This window comes from Peromyscus californicus, unplaced genomic scaffold (assembly GCF_007827085.1).
Source record: "Peromyscus californicus insignis strain IS unplaced genomic scaffold, ASM782708v3 Scaffold_9__1_contigs__length_137607984, whole genome shotgun sequence".
NCBI lineage: Eukaryota > Metazoa > Chordata > Mammalia > Rodentia > Cricetidae > Peromyscus > Peromyscus californicus.
Window position 1 is genome coordinate 64325183 of NW_026294617.1, and position 20678 is coordinate 64345860.

The following is a 20678-nucleotide window of genomic DNA, read 5'->3' on the forward strand; positions in this document are numbered from 1 at the left end:
ACCTTCTACTTCCTGCCTAGCTCCTTTCGTTGTACCTTTTGGAAATGGCAATCATTATCAGCAAGTTCACTACTCTAAATAACTAACATTTTATGTAAATATAAATTTATATGTGTGTGTGTGTGTGTGTGTGTGTGTGTGTGTGTGTGTGTGTGTGTGTGTGAGTGAGTGAGAGAGACTCAAACACACCGTGGGAGTTCAGAAGGTATTATAACATATCTTTTGTGCCTAATTCAAGGTCAAGGAGTCGTTAACCTTTGTGTGGTCTCCCATGAATCCCTCACCTGTTTTTGTAGCTCAGGCCTGCTTTGAACTGAGCTTTTCTTCCTTTGAAGTTCTTTCCTTCTCAGCCGTCTTCCTCCTTTACTAGATGCCGGTGTCCTAAGGCCCTGTGCTCATTCCACCGTGGTTTTTGTTTGTCTGTGGTAGACAGTGGTGCTCAGCCTTCCTAATGCTACGGCCCTCTAATAAGTTCCTCATGTTGTGCTGACCCCCAACCAGAACATTATTTTGTTGCTACTTTATCTGATATGTAACCCCAAATGGGTTGCGACCCCAGATTGAGAACCACTGATCTAAGAAAGGTACATAAAATGACCTAAACAGTTTTATGCCACATTGCTTTCTTAGGTACATTCAAGTGACACATGTAAGCTAGTTTATTTCTTAAAGTTGCTGTTAACTTTTCCATGCTGAGTAAGGTTCAGTTTTGCCTTTTAGCAAGCAATATTGTAACACGGGCACATAGTGTCTACAGTAAGTGTGTGAATTGATCTGGGATAGACAGCAGAAAGTAGGGGGTTGGAGGGTCTAAGTCCAGGTATTGCTTTTGGGAGTTACTACTTGATACCTACCACCATGTTTTCCTTGGCAACATTTAATTTTATCTAGCTTCTGATTGGCCTGTCTGGAAGATGAGAATTGAGTTTTCATAGTTTTTTTTCAACTTTAATTTGATATAAAATTTATTTAATTTTATTACTTTAATTTCTAGTAAAGTTGAACATCTTCAGTCATTTTGGTTTCCTGTTCTTTGAATCTTTGCTTTGTATGCTTTACATTTTATTTGTTGTATTTTGGCTTTATATTGATTTCTGGCACTTTTTTCTAATAGTTTGTACATTAGTGTTTTAGGAAATATGCATTGCAAGTACTTTTTCTAGTCTCTCTTACACTCAACTCCGTTAGTGTTTTAGTTTGTTGTTTGAGTGTATAGTTAATGTTGACTGTCAGCCTGACAGATTGAGCCATGTTAGGAGCTTAGTAAAGTCCACTTGTGGGTGTTTGCAGATGGGCTTGAGAGAGGAAGAGCTGCTCTGATGGTGGGCTGCACCAGTCAATAGACTGCGGGGCAGGTGGAGTGAAAGTGGGAAGGAGAACAGGTGTACACAGCCCTCATCCTAGTACTCTGGAGTCAGGAGTTTTAGGCTCCTTTGACCTACTTAGCAGGACCCTGTCTCAGAGCCCAGGGGCTGAGAATACACTCCAGTGGTAGTACGTGCAAGGCCTGGGTTAGATCCCCTGTGCCACTCCAGAAGAAGGGGGTGGAAACCTGAGGAGGGAGGTGCTGGGGAAGGAGGCAGAAGCCTGCCGACATAGGCAGGCATGCTGTCTTTCTGCTTCCTCACCACTGGGATATGACACCATGATAAGGGCTACTCTGCTGTGTCACACCCTCCTGCCACCAGGAAGTACAACCCCAAGTCAAAGAAATGCCTTCTGCCATGTGCTTTTAACAGCCTGGCTAAGACAGCGAGTTTGATTTGCATTGTTTCTGTTCTCTGGGCTGACTTGGTTTGTCTCTTTGATGTCCTCATCATACTGTTAAAATTAGAACAGTTTTATTGTGGTTTTGTTATTTAATCAAGTGAATCTTCTCTGAAACTTGGAGGTCAGCTTATTGCTTTCACACCTCCTCCCAAAATAGTCTAATAAAAAGCAGACCCCAACAGATGTTGGAATTCTGTTTGGAACTCACTGAATTTATAGCTTTCAGCACAGGTAATGGTCCTCTGTCTCCTTATGTCCTGTATGATGTCTTCTGATACAGTTGATTGCTTTCATAGATGCCATCTTTAGATTATTCTTATTACTGTAGCCCCATGTAGACCAGACTGACTTCAAATTTAGACATACACTTGTTTCTGCCTACCAAGTGCTGAGATTAAAGGAATGTACCCCCATACCCCATGTGCCTACTCCCTAGTTCCACCTCCCATTTTTTGTTCCCCCTGAACTCTCTTTTTTTTAAAAAAATATATTATGTATACAGTGAGTGTTCTGTCTGCAGGCCAGAAGAGGGCATCAGATCCTATTATAGATGGTTGCGAGCCACCATGTGGTTGCTGGGAATTGAACTCAGGACCTCTGGAAGAACAGCCAGTGCTCTTAACCTCTGAGCCATCTCTCCAGCCCTCCCCCTGAACTCTTAATTCAAATAATAGATTCTTTGGGGGTGCCCTGTGTTGATAAACCTATAAATTAGCAGAGTGATTGCTAATGCTGCCCAAGCCTGTTCCTTTAATTTTTCCGTACTAACATTGTAAGTTAACTAATGCTGCAACCCTTCCTTGTTCTTGCTTATTTTTATGTTAGTGTGTGGAGAAGGGAGGGAGTTTTGAGTTTTAAGAACCAAAGAGTCTTAACTGCAGTCCATGTAAAGGTTAAATACATAGTTCCAGCTCCCTTTGCAGTCTTGTACTGACATGTGAAGATTTCACTTTCATACTGGCTAAAAGATTCATTTGAAAGAATGGCTTTGATGTATCCTTCTTAGTGAAGCTTCTATGGGAGACTCTTCAGAAGTGAAATACAGAGATAGTTAATACATTTCTGTAATTGAAACCACACTCTGGACAGCTACTGTAACCTGAATCCTTCTTAGTGTTTGGGGCATCCTTCACTTTGTTATAGCATGGCTTAAGAGAATAACTTGGATAAGTCCCTTTAAACTTCTTCACGTTGTGTCCTTCATCAGTAGAAGTATCATCATATCTTGTCATGTAAATGACTACATTATAAAATAATGCCCAGAAAGCATCTAGAAGCGTCTTAATCCCTGGGGTCAGCCTCGAATCAGCTGCCACCTTTCTGGAGGTTTTTTTTTTTTAAAAAAACAAATTTTAGGGAAGACACAGGTATGAGTGTGCATTTCCAGCACCACGGTAATTCTTCTTGGGTTTAGTATCTGCATGGATGACTAGCCAGTGTTCTGGGATTTATTTACTTCCTATGATTTTTTTCTTTCTTCTTCAGCCTATGACAGGGAAATTATGTTAATGATTATTACACCTAGCTAATCACTGGTGTCCCTTCTGGAAGCTGGGTTAGCTGTTGCTACTGTAGCTCCTTGTATTTAGTGTTTTGCTTCTTCTGTGCATTAACTTGCTCTGTTTTGCTTTTCTCTTGTTAACTGAGTCTTGTCTACTTCTTAGCCAGGCTGTAATTCCTCCTTACTTGCATATATTTGTCCCATTTGAATTAAATCAGTTACCTGTTTTCTTTGTTCCTGTACCACTTAAATACTGTAGTTGGAAGCCACTCCGGAAGGTGGACATATGCACATGTATGTATACACACACATATATGTATGGAGACTTTCAATTGTAAATAGGTAATTTTACATACTTGTAATAGACTCATGGCCACCAAGCAGTGGGGTGTTTACACAGCTTGGCTGCCTGTCACAGTATTTTTGTTGATTGTGTTCCTCATCTCCCTAGTGCCACTTCAGTCAGTCATTCTCTGCCGACCCCACCAGTGTCTCTTCCACAGAAGACTTTGCTCCCACTTTCCGGGGAAGACAGGAATCCTGGTCGGAGTCCTTAGTTCATTCTTACTGAAATCCAGGCTCCCTTCCTCTGAGCCACCTTACATTTCTGCTGCTCTGCATTATTCTTAACTTGTAAGCAACAATTTAAATTTATTTTTTACCTGCGTTTTTTCCCCTTTGATTTAATTATTAGATAAAAAGTGAAATTTTCTTGATTCTTGGACCTGGACTACTCTCTCCTGATTTTTTCCGCTTTCTCCAGGCGTTCTCAATACCCTTATTTCTACTCCACACTAACCTGACTCTGTTCCAAACCTATTTATGACTCCGTGTAACTATCTTAGTAGTAGCTCAAACAAAACAAGTTTAAATCTGAATTACCAATCCCTACTCACATGTTTGACCTTTAGCTTATCTTTCAGCCTTTTCTCATGGCCTTTTACTTGTTATCTCTTTGCTTATAATTATTCTGGTCTTGTGTCTTAAATATATATATATACATGTACATATATGTATATATATATATTTAATATAGACAAAAGTTTCTAATGTCAGTCATTAGGAGGATGCAAGTTAAACCTATAAGATAAGCTTCAAAAAATGGCCAGAAGGGCTAAAATTCTAAGACTGGTAACACACATTTTCTAGGAAGATACCCAGGACCCTCTTAGATTACACCTTTGGCAGCCTCTTACAAATTGAAACATGTATTACTTCTGCTGGATCTAACATTGTCCTCCTGTGTATTCCAAAGAGAAATGTAAACACTCATTCACAAGAAGCTCTTTGAAAAGAAGGAGTACTGAATTTATTCAGAGTAGCTGACAACTGGAAGCAGCCCAAACATCATTCAGTAGCTAATGGCTAAAGTTTCCTGCAGGCAAGCGCTACTCATTAATAAAAAGGAACTTCCAATGTAGAAAGAGATGTAGATAAATTGCACAGACACACTCAGCAGAAGAAGCTGGATGCAGAATTCGTACTTTCATTTGTACCAAGTTCTAGATAAGACAGAGCCAGTCTATAATGATAGAAGTAAAGCAAGTGACCACTGAGTGCCTTTGGGTTGTAAAGAGTGCTGATGGTGGAGAGTCGGCCAGACAGGTTTCCTGACGTGCTAGAAGTGTTCAATGTCTGACCAATGTGTGAAAGAGGGGATATCTATTTGTTGGACAGCTATGAAATGTGTATTTCCAGGTATGTAAATTTATCTAGTAATTCTAAAAATAGTTGAGTGACGGGGAATGGGAGTTAAAGATGAAACAAGAATTGATTGGTAAAGCTGGCTAATGGGTCCATAGCCATTTATTCTGCTTATTCTGTACATTTTATGTATGCTTGAAATTTTCACATAAGAATTTGAAGGTCACATGTTATGAAGACACACATACCGGTGCATGCTCTATTAGGTCAATAAAAATAACCTTATTAATATAATTCCTGTCTCTTACAATTCTACACTGATTCCATTCTCTTGAGTCTCTTTTTAAACTTTTTTTTTGAGGCAGAGTGTCACTGTGTAGCCCAGGCTGACCTTGACGTTGAAGTCCTTCTGCTCGAGCATCCCAAGTGCTGGGATACAGACATATCCACCCTGTCCAGCTTTTCTGTGCTTTAAGCAGCTTCTGTATGTTTTAAAAGGTCACTTCCATAGGGGAAAAGCTGTTCTTGATTTAGAATACTCTTAGGGTATGCCCTAAATCACGGTCATGGTTTGGATCTAAAATGACCCTTGCAGGTTCATGTTTTGAATTCTTGTTCACAACCTGGTGCTGTATGGGAGGTGGGTGTAGATGGTGGAGGTCGGTCACTAGGAGTGCTCTTGAAGGTTGTAGCCTGGACTCTGGTTCTGGCACTCTCTACCTCCTTGTCTGTTGTGATGTGAGGAGCCTCTGGCACAGGCAGGCTTCCTCCTCCACAAACTCCCCTCCGCCCTTCCTGCAGCGGTGCTTGCCGACCTCCGCCCTTCCTGCAGTAGACCTGCCAGCCTCTTCAACTGCACGCTCAGTAAGCCCTGCCTGCAGTTGTCCTTGTCAGGTGTTTTGTCATAGTGATGAGGCAAGTCGTTAACAAGATTGCCTCCTCTCTTCAGAAGAATGAAGTTTGCAGAGGGCAGAGGGCAACTATTCTTCGTATTCTAGTATTGTTTTACTTAGACTTTTTACACCATTGTGACCAATACTTGAGAAAAGCAACTAAGGATAAGGTGTATGTGTGTGTCCGTGTGCGCACACACACCTTTGTGCACTTGACCTTTGGCATGGTTCCTCAGGACAGTCATGTAACTTGTTTTTTGGGTAAGGGTCTGTTACTGGGACCTGGAACTTGCTAATTTGGCAGCCTGGCTTCAGAGCCTCTTGTCTCTGGGACAAGCAGGCTTCACCATGCCCAGCTATTTATGTAGGTGCTAAGGATTGAACCCAGGTCCCTGTGCTTACTAGCCAGGCACTTTATAGACTGAGCTATCTCTTGAGTCTTGGGAAGCTGTATTTTGGCTCAGTAGTTTCGAGGTTTTAGTTTATCATGGTAAGGAGGGCATGGCAAAGCACAGCATGTCACATCAAGACAGCCCGAGTAGAGAGAAGGGTACAAGAGGGGCAAGGGCAAGTTCCAGCCCTAGGCCCACGTTCCAGTGACTGACTGACTTCAGATTTTCACCTCCCAATACTACAGTCACACTACAAATCCATTAGGGGATTCTTGGGTTGATTTGATTAGGACAGAGCCCTCAGAATCTAGTTGCTTCTGAAAAGTCCATCGGCAGGCAGCCAAGCCCCTAATACATTAGACCAGGATGGGGCAGAAGGGATGGCATTATATACTCAAACTACAGTGTGTTTTCACATCTTCAGTGAATGACTGTGTAGCTTTAAAAACTAAACAGTGAAGTTTAAGAGCTGTTGTTATGGCTGATTTTTATTGTTCTGTTTGTATTTTAAAATGTGATGAACAAGAAATAGTTAAGAGAGGTACTTTTCTTGTGACCTTATTGGCATTGGATTTTTTTTTTTTTTTTTTTTGGTTTTTCGAGACAGGGTTTCTCTGTGTAGCTTTGCGCCTTTCCTGGAACTCACTTGGTAGTCCAGGCTGGCCTCGAACTCACAGAGATCCGCCTGGCTCTGCCTCCCGAGTGCTGGGATTAAAGGCGTGCACCACCACCGCCCGGCCGGATTTTTTTTTTTTTTTTAAGGAGCATTAATGATGCACATTAGATTTAGAACTAAGTAAGAAAGGTTCTGCAGTTGGCTCTCTAAAGCTCCGGAGTGTCATCGTGGATCTTCCATCTCCGTCTTTGGAATCTATGATTAAGGGCCCTTCCCTGTTTTCACAGATTGTTCTGGATACTACCCCCACCCCTTTCTGTCTTATGTTCCTTCCTTTGCCTGCTAGCTTCAGGAAAACAGTCTTTAAGAGCTTGTTTTCTTTATTTTTTATACTGATAACTAGGAAAATAAAAATTAAATTTGTATGGAAAAATTAAAACATGAATAGAATAAAAGTATCCATTGCCTGTTTTCACAGCCATTACATTTTAAAACTTTGATGTTTCACTGCCAAGGGCAGGTATGAACTTCAAGTTATGCGGTTAGAGAAACGCTTTGCTTATGATCCTACTATTGAGCATGTTATCTCTACATGTTCAAAAGCACTACAGGTGCTCTCTTGAGTTCTGCTGTCCCATACACACACAGAGTACTTGGCAGCATAAACAGTGTGAATCTTTTTATTCTTGCTCCTGCCTAAGAGAGCAGATTGTAGTGGTCAAGAATGTGCTGTGGGGGCTCAGATCACCTTCCTACATCCCACTTAGGTCACTGTGACAAAGGGACCTACCTGCCTATGCTTAGGGAATGCAGAGTCAGTGCTTCGTGGGTTCTGAGGAACTCAGGGGTATCAGTCTTCATGAAGAGGCAGGGGTGTGTGTGTGTGTGTATGTGTGTTCATGTGTATGAGTATGCATGTATGTGGTAGCCGTGGCAAAATATACATAGTATAGAATTTATAAGAGTTTAAATATTGTTTTGCTTTGCTCTACAAATATATATTAGTTATTATTATTACATAATATATTAACATTCTTTTATAATTTCATTATATACAAAAATATAATATACTTTGGTTATAGTCTTATGAATTATCTTATTTGTTTTCCACTCTCACAAAACCCTTCTTCCCATCAGGTCCTCATTTTATTTTCATGTCTTTTTATTTGTAGGCCACTACATTTCTTTAGGATTCCCTGTATGATCCTGGGTTATGGAGTATTTACTTGAGCGAGGGCAACCTACAGGTAGATACAGCTGGGGTGTATAACTCTCCCCCCAGAAAGCCTTACTTGCCTATCGCTCCCATTTGCTTTTGTCGTTTAACAAAATACCCCAGGCAATACAGTACTGGTGATAACCTAGCTCACCCAGGAATAGCTCTAGATCTGCTCTAAGACTGCCTTCAACAAAATTCAGTTCAGGCTGGAAAGATGGCTCAGTGGTTCAGAGCCCTTGCTGCTCTTCCAACAGACAGCACCCACATCAGGCAGCTCATTGCAGTCTTTAACTTCAGTTCCAGGGGATCCAATGCTCTCTTTTTGCCTTTGTGGGTGCCTGTACTCAAGTGCACAAAATGTACACACAGATACATACCTGCACATAATTAAAAAACAAAGTAGTTCTATGACTTAACTTTGCCAAATCCTCACTTTTTATCTCCGAAATATCTTCTATCTTGTTGAACTTGGAGAGCATAAGATTATTATAATTTTTTTTTTTTTTTGGTTTTTTTAAAGAGACATGGAAAGTTCCCAATTGTGTTTAGCATGTATTGAACAAGTGTTGGCAGAACTAGCCCTTTACCTCTATTAACGTTTTTAACATTTTTCCTCATAAATGTTGATCTTATTCTCTCTCCTTGGAGATGCTCCCCACCTTCCTCTCACCTCACTTCATGTTCTCTCTCTCTCTCTCTCTCTCTCTCTCTCTCTCTCTCTCTCTCTCTCTCTCTCTCTCTCTCTCTGTGTCTCTCGAGGCCAGCCTGGTCTGCAGAGTGAGTTCCAGGACAACCAGGGCTACATAGGGTTTGTCTCCAAAAACAAAACAAAACAACAACAAAACAGGTGAGAACAAACAAAAACTGGAAAGTCAAAATTGACCAAACGAAAGCATACAACCTCCACAAAAACAAAAGCCCAAACCAAACCACAGTGTCTGTCTGTGTTGGCCAACTCCCCCTGGACTGATCTCTTTCTCAGCAGGTATCAGTTGTAAATATCTTCTTGATTAGGGGTGGGACTTTGCCCACTTCCCCTTCTTTTTGCTATGATTTTGTCTGGTTTGAACTTTTGTGGGTCTTGTGCATCTGTTGTGTGTCTGAGTTCATCTGTGTATCAACCTCTTTGTGTCTGAAAGATGCTCTTTCCTTGGAGTCATCTACAACCTCTGGCTCACACAATCTTTCCACCTTTTCTTACATATAGATTCCTGAGCCTGAGTTCCAAGCCAAATGTGTTGACTGTGGGTCCTTGGTACAGAGCTGTTTTGTGGGTCAGCTGGGAGTAAAAAAGGAATGGAAGATGGTTTAAAAGGGATGGCTTAAGGAGCTGGCAGAGAAGAACTAAGATTTTAAACATTTTGAATGTATATAGTGCAGTGGCAATGATATTTTACAGCAATCACTATTCATTTCTGTAATCTTTCTTTTCAGCAGAAATGCTTTCCCATATGGAATAACTCTCCATCCCTTCCTCCACAGCCTCTTACAACCTCTGTTATGCTGTCTCTGTGAACTTGATGATTCTAGGTAGACTATGTAAATGCATGTGTCATTTGGCATAGTGTTCTCACGGTTAATCTACATTGTAGCATGTGTTGCAGCTTTGATTTACAGCTTCGTTCTTTGGGAAGGGAGAAGATGCTGTTCCAGTAGAAGCGAGAATGTGTCCGGACGCGAAGTTTTTCTAAGAGTGTTTATAGTGGATTTATTCAAAGAGCTAGCAAGTAGAGACTGGGATGGCTGTGTCGGCCAGACTAATTGACTGTAGCTGGTTATGTAAGAGTATGGATTAGGATAGTTGTGCTGTGTGGGCTTAGAATCCTGAGGAAATGGTAAGTAGTAGAGGAAGAGAGAGAGCCCTTGGAAAAACAGGAGCACAAGCCAAGACAGTACCATGGGCATTCCTGGTAAGATTGTAAGTGGGTAAACGCATGATTAGCTTTATGTATTCTGAATGCTGGGCTGGCAAGATGGCTCCAAGGTAAAAGTACTTGCTGGCAAGCCTGATGACCTTTGACTCCTGAAACCCAAAAAGTGTCAGAACAGAACCCAGCTCCAGAGAGTTGTCCTCTGACCTGCATATGCTTGCCATTGTGTGCGTGGTCCTGCTCCCAAATTAAAAAAAAAATCCCCAGTTCTTCCTATTGAATTTAGAAGTAGCACAGTGTATCTTACAGTTCTCGGGAACGTGGTCTTGAATCCTTGAAGGGGTTGAAATTACCCGGTATTGTAATCATTTCGTACATTAATTGATTTTTATCTTTTAATAACAAATATTTTATAAAATACTGAATTTAAACTAGTAGTCTATACTATATGTAGTCATATTGCTCATGAATCATATTTAAAAATCCAGTCTTCATGTACTTCTGTGGTGCCTTAGTTCCCCAAATCTTTATGCATTCTGAAGGTATTGGAAATGGGAGCTTTTAGGGCTGGAGAGATGGCTTAGTGGATGCAGAGTACATTTACTCTTGAAGGGGACCGGAGTTCTATCATAGCACCCATATTGAGTAGCTCACAACTTTGTGTAACTCTAGCTCCAGGGGGATTCCATATAGGGTTTCCCTGTGTAGCTTTGGAGCCTGCCCTGGAACTTGCTCTGTAGACCAGGCTGGCCTCGAATTTACAGAGATCTGCCTGCCTCTGCCTCTTAAGTGCTGGGGTTAAAGGAGTGCACCACCACTGCCCAGGCCACTTTTTTTTTTTAATTCTTAAAATGGGAGGTTTTGATAATTCAGATGGTGGGGGGTATTTTGGAGTGGTAGAGCTGGAGGTTGGTTGTTCACAGCAGTGATCTTTCTAAGTGACAGACCTCATAGAACCTTGAAGTAACTGCTCATTGCTTGAAATCAAGGCCAGATTCTAGAGTAACCAAACAGCTCTTCATGAACCAACAGCCATCTCCTAATAGGATATTTCCTTAAGCCAGTTTCTTTACAAGAGTGATATTACATTGTAGCCTTACTGATGGATTAGAAGTCTGATTGTGGCGTTTGATTTACCCATCTTTGTATAAAATTAATTATATATCCTTTATATCGTATTTAGTAGTTAACGATATCATATGATATTTTGTAGTAGTTTTTCTAGGTTCCCATCTTATTCTTCAGATTAAATTGGTTGAGGTCAAAGATGCATTAATTTTGCGGCATTTTCTGTGCTGTGCTTACTGAAGTTGATCAGTTAGTGCTGATTGGACAAGTGATCAGTTATGCTTTTGATTTTGATTTTGAACGTTATAAGGGTTGTTTCTGAGACACTTAGCAGGTAGCATGGATTTATACTTTGTTCTCATGGGAAAATAGAATAAATTAAAGTATATATTAGTTTAATTCTTAACATTTTGCAGTACAGAGAGAAAATTTTTATGTTTCTATGGTAAAATGGAAAAATGAGAAAAACAGAAGCTTCTGATATTCTACAGTTGAACAAAGGATTGCTTCAGCAGCAGCATCAGTGGAGGAGTTGCTTTATTGGTTGAGATGTACTAGTAGCTGTGTCAGTCAGAAGGGCTGAGAGTTCTTCAATTTATGGTTCTGCTAGAGGAGTGAAGGGAGAGCAGTTGACCTTCTCTTAAGCAGAGAATAGCAAGTTTTTACAAATCGATTAAAGCACATATGATGTGAGGAGCTAGGTTACTGCTCCATCTCTTTAACATTAGGAATTTCGTCTTTTCATCTCCAGTCTCACACAGTTGACCCTCCATACTTACTAGTTGATATGAAAAACCAATAGCTTTAATAGGATGGTTTAATGCAGTTAAGGTAACACAGTTGAATTGTTTGCACATATCTGAGTGCTATTAGATACCCAAAGTAATACGAGATACAGGGTTTATTAAGCTAGAGAAAATGTAATGCCACTAAGATGGTACATCTTCCTGTTTATTTTGTGTGTCTGTGGACATGCATCTGTGGAGGTCAGGGGACAATACTTGTAGAAGTTGATTCTCTCTTTCCATCATGCAGGCCCAGGGATTCAAACTCAGGTTGTCAGACTTGGCAGCAAGTATCCTCCTCTGCACTGAGCCATCTTGCTAGTCCTTGAGCTATAACTTACCTGTTAGGTTTTTTTGTTTCTAATTTTACTTTTATTCATAATTTTCAGTTGTGCATATTATGGGTGTTTTTTAGATTGTCAGTGTATTTTTTTCCTCATTTGTTTTTATTCTCTTGGCTGTGCTTTTTTATGTTCTTCAGTTCTATCATGTTATTTTTAATTCATTGCTTTTCTTCCCTTAATTTTACTTTCCTGGAGAAGGCTGTCCTTGTTAGGGTTATTATTGCTGTGATGAAGCACCATGACCAAAAGCAACTTGGGGAGGAAAGGGTTCATTTGGCTTATGTGTCCTGAATCACAGTCAGATGGAAATCACAGCAGAAACTCAAGCTGGACAAAACCTGGAGGCAGGAGCTGATGCCAAGGCCATGGAGAAGTGCTGCTCACTGGCTTGCTCATCATGGCTTGCTCAGCCTGCTTTCTTATAGAACACAGGGCCACTTGCCTAGGGGTAGCACCAACCACAGTGGGCTGGACCTCACCTTCAGTAATTAAGAAAGCACCATCAGGGCTTGCCTACAGCACTGGAGACATTTTCTCAGCTGAGGTCCCTCCTCTCAGATGACTACAGCTTGTGTCAACTTAAATAGAACTGGCCAGGATCAGTTCTTCATTCATTTCTTATTGTGTTTTTGTCCATTTCTATCATGGTCTTTGTGCTTTTAGTGAAAGATTAAAGCAAACAAACTTGTAACTGTCCACTGTAGTCACTTTAGTTGACCTTATTTTACTGCGCTTTCTGTGACTTTTGGTGGAGAGGTGGGAAATTTTCACGAGCCGAAATATTTTGACTTGGATTATCTGAGTACTGTGTGGCTTTTTGGTTGGTGACTTCTGTTCCTTTCCTGGCTAAGAATTGTAATTGTTTGTTGGCAGAAGTGGGGGGTGTTGTGTGGTTCCTTCCTATGCTGGTCTCTGTAGGAGATTGGAAAAGGTCTGGAGGGGTCAATGTTGCCTTTTTCTCCAGAACATGTAGTTTCTACCTTTGCATTCCTTCACTTGTGAATCTCAGCAGTCCATTTGAGTTCCCCATTGTTGAGGTGTGGGCTTCTGGGAGCTACTCCCTGTTGTCTTTCCAAGTCTTCTGTGTCCTAGCCATGCCCACTAACTAGATTATGTGCTTTTGTGTTCAGGCTGCCTTTTTGTAGGGTAAGGAGGACATGTGGAAAGGTGAAGATGTAAAAGGGGCAGCTGTTGTCCTAGGAAGAACTCAACCATCTCTTTACCTTTAATTTTACTGTTTTTTTTTTTTGTTGTTGTTGTTTTTTTTTGTTTTGTTTTGTTTTTTGTTTTTTGTTTTTTAGGTTTTTTGAGACAGGGTTTCTCTGTGTAGCTTTGCGCCTTTCCTGGATCTCGCTCTGTAGACCAGGCTGGCCTCGAACTTATAGAGATCCGCCTGCCTCTGCCTCTAATTTTACTGTTTTTTTACGTTTCACTCTTAGAAGAGCATTTCCTAACTTCCTGTCTCACGAGATTGTTCCATATTTTAAATGTTTTACTTTGATTTTCATATTTAGGGATCAAATTTTACTAAGAGACTTGTAACTAGAATGGAATGACCCAGAGAGATAGTTTTTTTAAAGTTGATGATTGAATGTTCTTGAACCATTCTGTCAATGATTGTTCCTACCGCAACTATGAGTATAACTACTTTCGTAACATGTGAGAATTTTGGTATTGTATTGTTTCATTGCCTTCTTGCCTAATACTGCAATATTTTCTAACAAACTTAAGTTTTTATATCTGGTTGGTGAGTTTCTTTTCGTTGTACACACACACACACACACACACACACACACACACACACACACAACCCTTTTGTAAATGAAGTTTGGTTTCAGTTTGCTTAGTTTCTTTTTTCTTTTTTTTTCCTGACAGGATCCTGTGTAGCCCAAGCCCTGACCTCTCACTCTTCCTTCCCCACCTCCTGAGTGCTAAGATTAAAGGTATGTGCTCCTATGCACAGTTCTGTTGCTTTTCCCTATAGTCTCTTTCTCCATAACGTAGAGGCAATTTGTGTGTATTAGGAGGATTGGCATTTTAATAATACTGAGACTTTCCCAGTCCATGAATATATCTCTCCATTTAGTAGATCTCTGGTTACCTTCCTCAGCTTAAAGGTTTTTCACATGTTTTGTAGATGTAAACTTACTTCTCTACTTAATACTTGCTGTTACTGTGTATGTACATGATATTGATCAGAGGACGACTTTCAGAAGTTAGTTCTCCCTTTCTCCTGTGAGATCCAGGGTCTGAACCCCACGGTGTCAGGCTTGCCAGCCAGCCTACCCGCTGAGCTGTTGGTCCTCTTCTCTTTCTTGACGACACTCAAAGTGTTACTGCTGTTTTTCTTTTTTCTTTTCTCTTAGTTACTTTTCTGTAGCTCTGATAAAACACCGTGACCATGACAACTCATTAAAAAGAAAGCGATTAATTGGGTTTACTGGTTCAGACAGTTTGAGTTCATGATGGTGGAACAAAGACATGATGTCAGAAACAGTTCAGAGCTCACATCTTGATCACAGGTAGGAGGCAGAGAGGCATGCTGGGAATGGCAAAGCCCGCCCCCAGCGCTGCACCACTTCCAACAAGGCCACACCCCTTAGCCTTCCCAAATAGTTCCACCAACTGAGGACCAGTGCTGTGGAATAATCCTTCTGTACACTGTGAATACGTATTACTCTCATTGGTTAATAAAGAAGCTGATTGGCCTATAGCAAAGCAGGATGAAGCTAGGACAATCAAACTGAGGATGCTGGGATGAAGAAGGGCGGAGTCAGGGTAGATGTCAGTCAGCCACTGAGGAAGCAGATTGTGTAGGAAATGAGGTAACAAGCCATCATGTGGCGATACATAGATAAGAAATATGGGTTAATTTAAACATTAAGAGTTAGCTAGTAACAAGCCTGAGTTATCGGTCAAGCATTTATAAGTAATATTGAGCCTCTGTGTCAGTTATTTGGGAGCAGGCAGTCAGGACAGGAAAATTCCACCTATAGATCAAGTAGTCACACATGATACTATGGAGGCTATTCTCATTCAAACGACCACAGTCAGCAAGCACTTTACTCACTGTTAAGCTATCTTTTTAGCCCAAGTTGTTTTTTCTTAGTCGGGAGTAGATGCTGGATATGAAAATGTGGTTTTTCTTGTTTAGAAAAATGATCATATATATATAATTTATTTAGTATGGGCATGCACATATGTGCACACAGGCCTATGCTACCACTTCTTTCCAAGGTCAGAGAACAACTTTAGGCAGTTGTTTTTCCTCTACCAGATGAACTCTGGGGTTCAAACTATGGTGCACTCAGGTCAGCAGTAAATGTGTTTACCTGTTAAGCTATCTAGCCAGTTCTATTGGTTTTTAAAAAATACTGAGCCAGATGACTGTTCCTGTGATAAACCATGTTTGCCTGTAAGCCATTTCTTACTCAAATTTCTATATTGTTGGGTTGAGTTTTCTTGTATTTTGTTGAGGATTTTTGTATGTGTTTGTGAAGGATTTTTTTCCTCCTGGAATAATATCCTTTGGAGTTTTGGATTGAGACACATTCCTTCTTCAGTTGTCTAGAAGAGATTGTGTTTAGTTGGTATTTTGTTCTGTGTGTATGTGAATGTTTCACTGCAGTTGTTACCAGCCCAGCAAAGCATGGTGCTTCCTGTCTTGGAATCATTTGTAATGGCAGGTTTGTTTTCTTTATATGTTTAGGAAAACTCAGATTATTTGACTTTTCTTACATGGATTTTAACAGTTTGTATCTTTCAGAATGACATGATCATTTCCTGTCAGTTGCAGAATTTATAGGTATAATGTGTTCCCTTATTAGTGACTGTAAGGGCTTTGGTGGCAGTTCATGCTTTATTCCTCTTGTTGACAGAGCGTCTCCCTTTTTGTTTCATGTGTTGGTTTGGATGGAGAACTTCTCAGTTTTATTGTGTTCCAAAGAGCCGGCTTCTGTGTTTACGATTTTTCCTGCTTTCTGTTCCAGCATATCAGTTGATTTCAGCTCTTTATTATTTTTATCTTGCTGCTGCCTTGGTCTCTTGTCCGGTTTCTTTGTCCTCTCCATTCTCCCTTCCTCGTCTCTGCCCTCTCCTCCCCATTTCTTTCCTTCCCTCTTTCTTCTGAGATAGGTAGGATCTTCCTCAGTAGCCTGTGCTGGTCTTGAACATGGAGTCTTCTTGCAGATTATAGATATGTGACATTTCCTTTAAAATTTCTCCCAAGCATTGCCTGGATGGAGTACATCATGCACATTGATATGTTGTGTGTTATATTCATTGAGTTCAAACTATTTTTAAAATTCTCTTCAGACTGTTTTCATGGGATCATTTGTTTTTTAATAGAAAGAGAAATGCTTTAATATTTTTTATAAGGTTAGTTCTTAGGTTTTACTTGCTTTGTAGCCAGTGGGTTGGTAGAAAAAGATACTGGGACTTTTAGTGCAGTAATATCTTACCTAATGATGGGATGGATACTCTGAAATGTGGTGTTGGTAGGCAGTCTCGTTGTGTGATAGCAGGCACTTACACAAACCTAGGTGGTATAAGTCAATTATTTCAAGTAGCTTGTTGTTGCATTCAAAAGATATGATAAACATGAGATATATTTTGTTGCTGGAGCTACACAGCACACGATTAATAGTTTTTGTTTGTTTGTTTGATACAAGATCTTATTATGTAGCCATGGCTAGCCTGGAACTCGGTATATATTCCAGTCTGGCCTCAAACTCATAGAAATATGCCTGCCTTTGTCTGCTGAGTGCTGGGATAATGGCATGTGCCGCCAAACCCAGTGAGTAAATATTTTTTATAAGTAGAGAGTACACTCTAAATGATGGATGATGTACTAATATATAAATCAATAGCATAATCATGTGTTATTATCCAATAACATTCAGTGGACATAATTGTGTGTATACTATTATGCAGTGAAGGCACAGTATGTTGTTTTACTCCAGTGTTATCTTAGATACACACACAGGTGTACTATGTCAGTAAAACTGCTCTCATGCTGTTAGTGGTAGGAAAGTTTCTTCTCCGTTTTAACATCGGGGACCACCTTCATATGAAATATGTCATTGATCACACCAGCATTACACAGTGCATTTCACTTGATTCTAGGCTGCATTGAACTATATTTGAAACGAATTCCTATGACCCATTTGTTTTCGCCATTTTTTAAATAGTAGAGATGTAATTTTGTAGACTCCTTTATAATATCATATTTAAGTTTTGTAGTACAAGATTGAAGAAACTGTATATATAGTTGTTTTAAACACTTTTTCTTTTTTTATGAACCTAGTTTGGATCGTATAATATGTGTTAGTATTCCATCATAAATTTGCTACAGATCTGCTAGCTGCATAGCAGAGTGAATGACATTTTGTTTCTGGAGTTCATGGCGGCTGAAGAGATGGCTCAGTGGTCAAGAGCACTTGTTGCTCTTACTGAGGACCTGGGTTCAATTCCTAGCACGCAGCAGCCCGCAACTGTCTGTAACTCCAGTTTCAGGGGCTCTAACACTCTCTTCTGGCCTCGGTGGGTATCCAGCATGAGACTGGTGTACATATACAACACATGCAGGAAAAACACCCATATGCAGCAAATACAAAGAAGTAAGTTCCTTTTTAGAGAACAGGAATTCGACTTGTACAGTCTTGTATGGTGTATATGTCAGGAGAGTAAAAGGATGCACTGGTGCTTGTGTGGATTTAAGGAATAGGCGTGCTTGATGGCAGTTGGCTGCTGGTAACTGAGGGATTTTGAAAGAGTTTGTGGAGTGTTGAGGAAAACTGAGGAAACATGCACTCTGCAAATGAGGTGAGCTGTACGAAGCCTCTTTTGTACTGTTTTGATAATTGGAGTAAATCAGATGCTTTAAAGGCACTGGCCATAGCTTCCTTCTGGTTTGCTGGAAGCAGCTATATGAATGTCAGTCAGAAAGCTGAGGTATTTCTTTCAAACTGAGTTACCACATGAGAGCTTTCTGCTGTTCTTTTGTAGACCCAATGCCCCACACTTTATTAAGGAGACAGAAGTGTATCATGAGGTCCTTTTAGTAAAAATTTAGATTTTTTTAAAATAAAACTTTCTTATGGCATACAGCTTTTAAAAAATATACTTGAAGGAAAGGGTAATAGAGTATAGCTATGTATAAGAGAAGAAAAATAAATTGGCGTACACTAAGCTCATTTGTGAAATATGAGAGTAGACTAAATGGGTGAGAACCTTAAGAAATGACCTCTGATGTTTGTCCCAAATAATTTAAGATCTGATGGTGATGTATCTCCAGTAGCTGCCTCTTTGCCCAGGGGAACACACCCCACGATGCCAGTGGGTGCTTGAAGTCTCACTTGGGATGGAATAGTGTAGATCTCATGTGTATCCTGTAAAGTTGAGAATTTTTACCCCTCCTGTAAAGCAGTGGTTTTCAACCTGTGGATTATCATTTCTTTGAGGTGAAAACATTCAAAATCCAGCTTTTTTGAAAAATGCATTGTTATTGTTATTTGTAATAGTTAGACTATAGACTGCTGTGCTACAGAACACTAGAACTTCTAACTTACCTAGTGCCTGGGAAAGTACTGGATTGTTAAGTATCAGTGTTTGCATGGTTAAGACACAGGGAGAAGCTTCATGAACTTTACTGTTGATGAACAGTGTGCAGCTACTGAGGTAACTGTACTTCTTCTGTGTTAGCGGAGACTTCCTGCTTCCATTCTTTACAGTCTTTCCGAGATCTCTATGTTATCAGAAATCATAAAATTGGGTACTACCCCTTCACAAACCCACAGTCTGGTTCTGTGGGCTCTAGACAAGATCTATTGATCTTGCCTTTGGTCATTGTACATTCTTACCTTCAAAGTAGACACCCCTCTCTTCTCTCTCTCTCTCTCTCTCTCTCTCTCTCTCTCTCTCTCTCTCTCTCTCTCTTCCTCCCTTCTTCTTCCTCCTCCTCCTCCTTTTTTTTTTTTTTCCTACCGAGAGGTACAGATCTCTTTGGGGTAAGAGTTCAATAGTCAATCTTTCTCTTTCAGGAAGACAGATTTCTCATTCCGAGGTTTCCCTTTTTTGTTCTAGGATACCTCTCCAGTTAGCACTGACATAAAGGATGCTGACACTGCTGTTAGTAATAGACAGACAAGAAACTTAAAGAAGTGTGTTTCATGCATGAAGGGAGAATGGAATCTGAGTTTTAAAAATGGACTCAGTGGAAGTGTTTCTGTACACTGTGGTCCAAAAGTGTCAGCATCTGTATTGTGTGGCTGCCTGTCCTCTCACAGAAACCTCACAGTTCCTGGTTGAGTGCAGCTTTCTCCCCTAGGCCAAATTCTTACATTCTTGTAACATTTTGGTGAGTCCATCTCTAATAGCTGCTGGACTGAGGAGAAGAAGCTTAAGTTTGTCAGCATTTGGGGATTGTTGAGGGAGCTTATCTTCAAGGCCTGGGTTTGCAGGCCTTGTCTCAATGGTTAAAGGTGTTTGCTGCCAACCTGAGTTCAACCCGGGGGACCTACAGGTGGACAAAGAGAACATGCGTCCACGAGTTGTTCTCTGAGCTCCTGGTGGCACTTGTTTGCATGCATACACATGCTGTGCACCTGCCAAACAAACAAACCAATGTAAACAGAAAGGAAACAGGTAACAACCCAAGGCAAACCTGTTGCTGTGCATTATAAAGTAGGTGTCTTTATTCAAATGTGTTAAAAAAAAACCTTCAAATTAAATCAAGATGCTAATGTAGTTTAGAGAAAAATAGAAATTGTTTACATTAAGAGACAGTAATAGGTAAATCAAATGGAAAAGTAAAATAAAAAGAAATGAGACTACTTATATTTTAAATAAGGAATCTATCATTGTCATTATTAACAAGAAATTTAGGGATATAAGAATATTTATTTGATAAGCGTTTCTTCAGCAGGTTAAAAAGACTTTTCTTTAAAGGCATTGATTCAAAAAAATCTTAGTTTTCTAAACAATAGGACTGAATAGTTGTCTTTAAAAGTTTTACAAATGTGTGGCATGACCATCTGGTTGCTGTTAATTCCTTTCTTTATGTGCTGGGTTATGTATTTGTAGTGTATGTGTATGTTGGTGTTCATGTGTGTGCGTGTATGCCACAGTGTATGTTTGTGTGGAGGTCAGAAGACAGCTTTCAGGAGTTGGTTCTGTCTTTCCACTGTGGGTTCTGGGAATCAAATGAGTCAGGCTTGCATGGTAAAGTTTTACCTGCTGAGCCACCTCACTGACCCATATTTTTGTGAATTTAACTTGAATATAAGAAGTGTTAGCAAAACTTGGTGTAAGTGGTGGAGCTGTAGCTCAGTGGTAGAGTGCTTGCCTTGCGTACATGGCATCCTAGGTTCAGTTTCCCCCACCCCAAGACACCATTCACAAATGGAGCTGTAGAGATCTCTCAGTGAGTGAGAGTGCTTTGCGGCATAAGCGTGAGCCAGGAGTGCCCTTGTGACTCCAGTGCTTGGGGCAAGGATCAGTTGGAGACAGAAGGATGGCTGTGGCTTGCTGACCAGCCAACTTAGACAAAAAAGCAGCAAGCTCCAGCCAGGTTCAG

General features: G+C 40.4%; 1 protein-coding gene across 5 annotated transcripts in view; it reads left to right on the forward strand.

The window, feature by feature from the left end:
- Fbxw7 (F-box and WD repeat domain containing 7) overlaps positions 1-20678 on the forward strand; it is a 178461-nt gene that overhangs the window by 32288 nt on the left and 125495 nt on the right. For 3 of the 5 annotated variants that reach the window (XM_052732306.1, XM_052732308.1, XM_052732310.1), the window contains exon 2: positions 13979-14046. The exons of the other annotated variants lie outside the window; for them this stretch is intronic. The gene's annotated coding sequence lies outside the window, so the exon portion shown is untranslated. The remainder of the gene's footprint in view (positions 1-13978; positions 14047-20678) is intronic. 5 annotated transcript variants of the gene reach the window in all.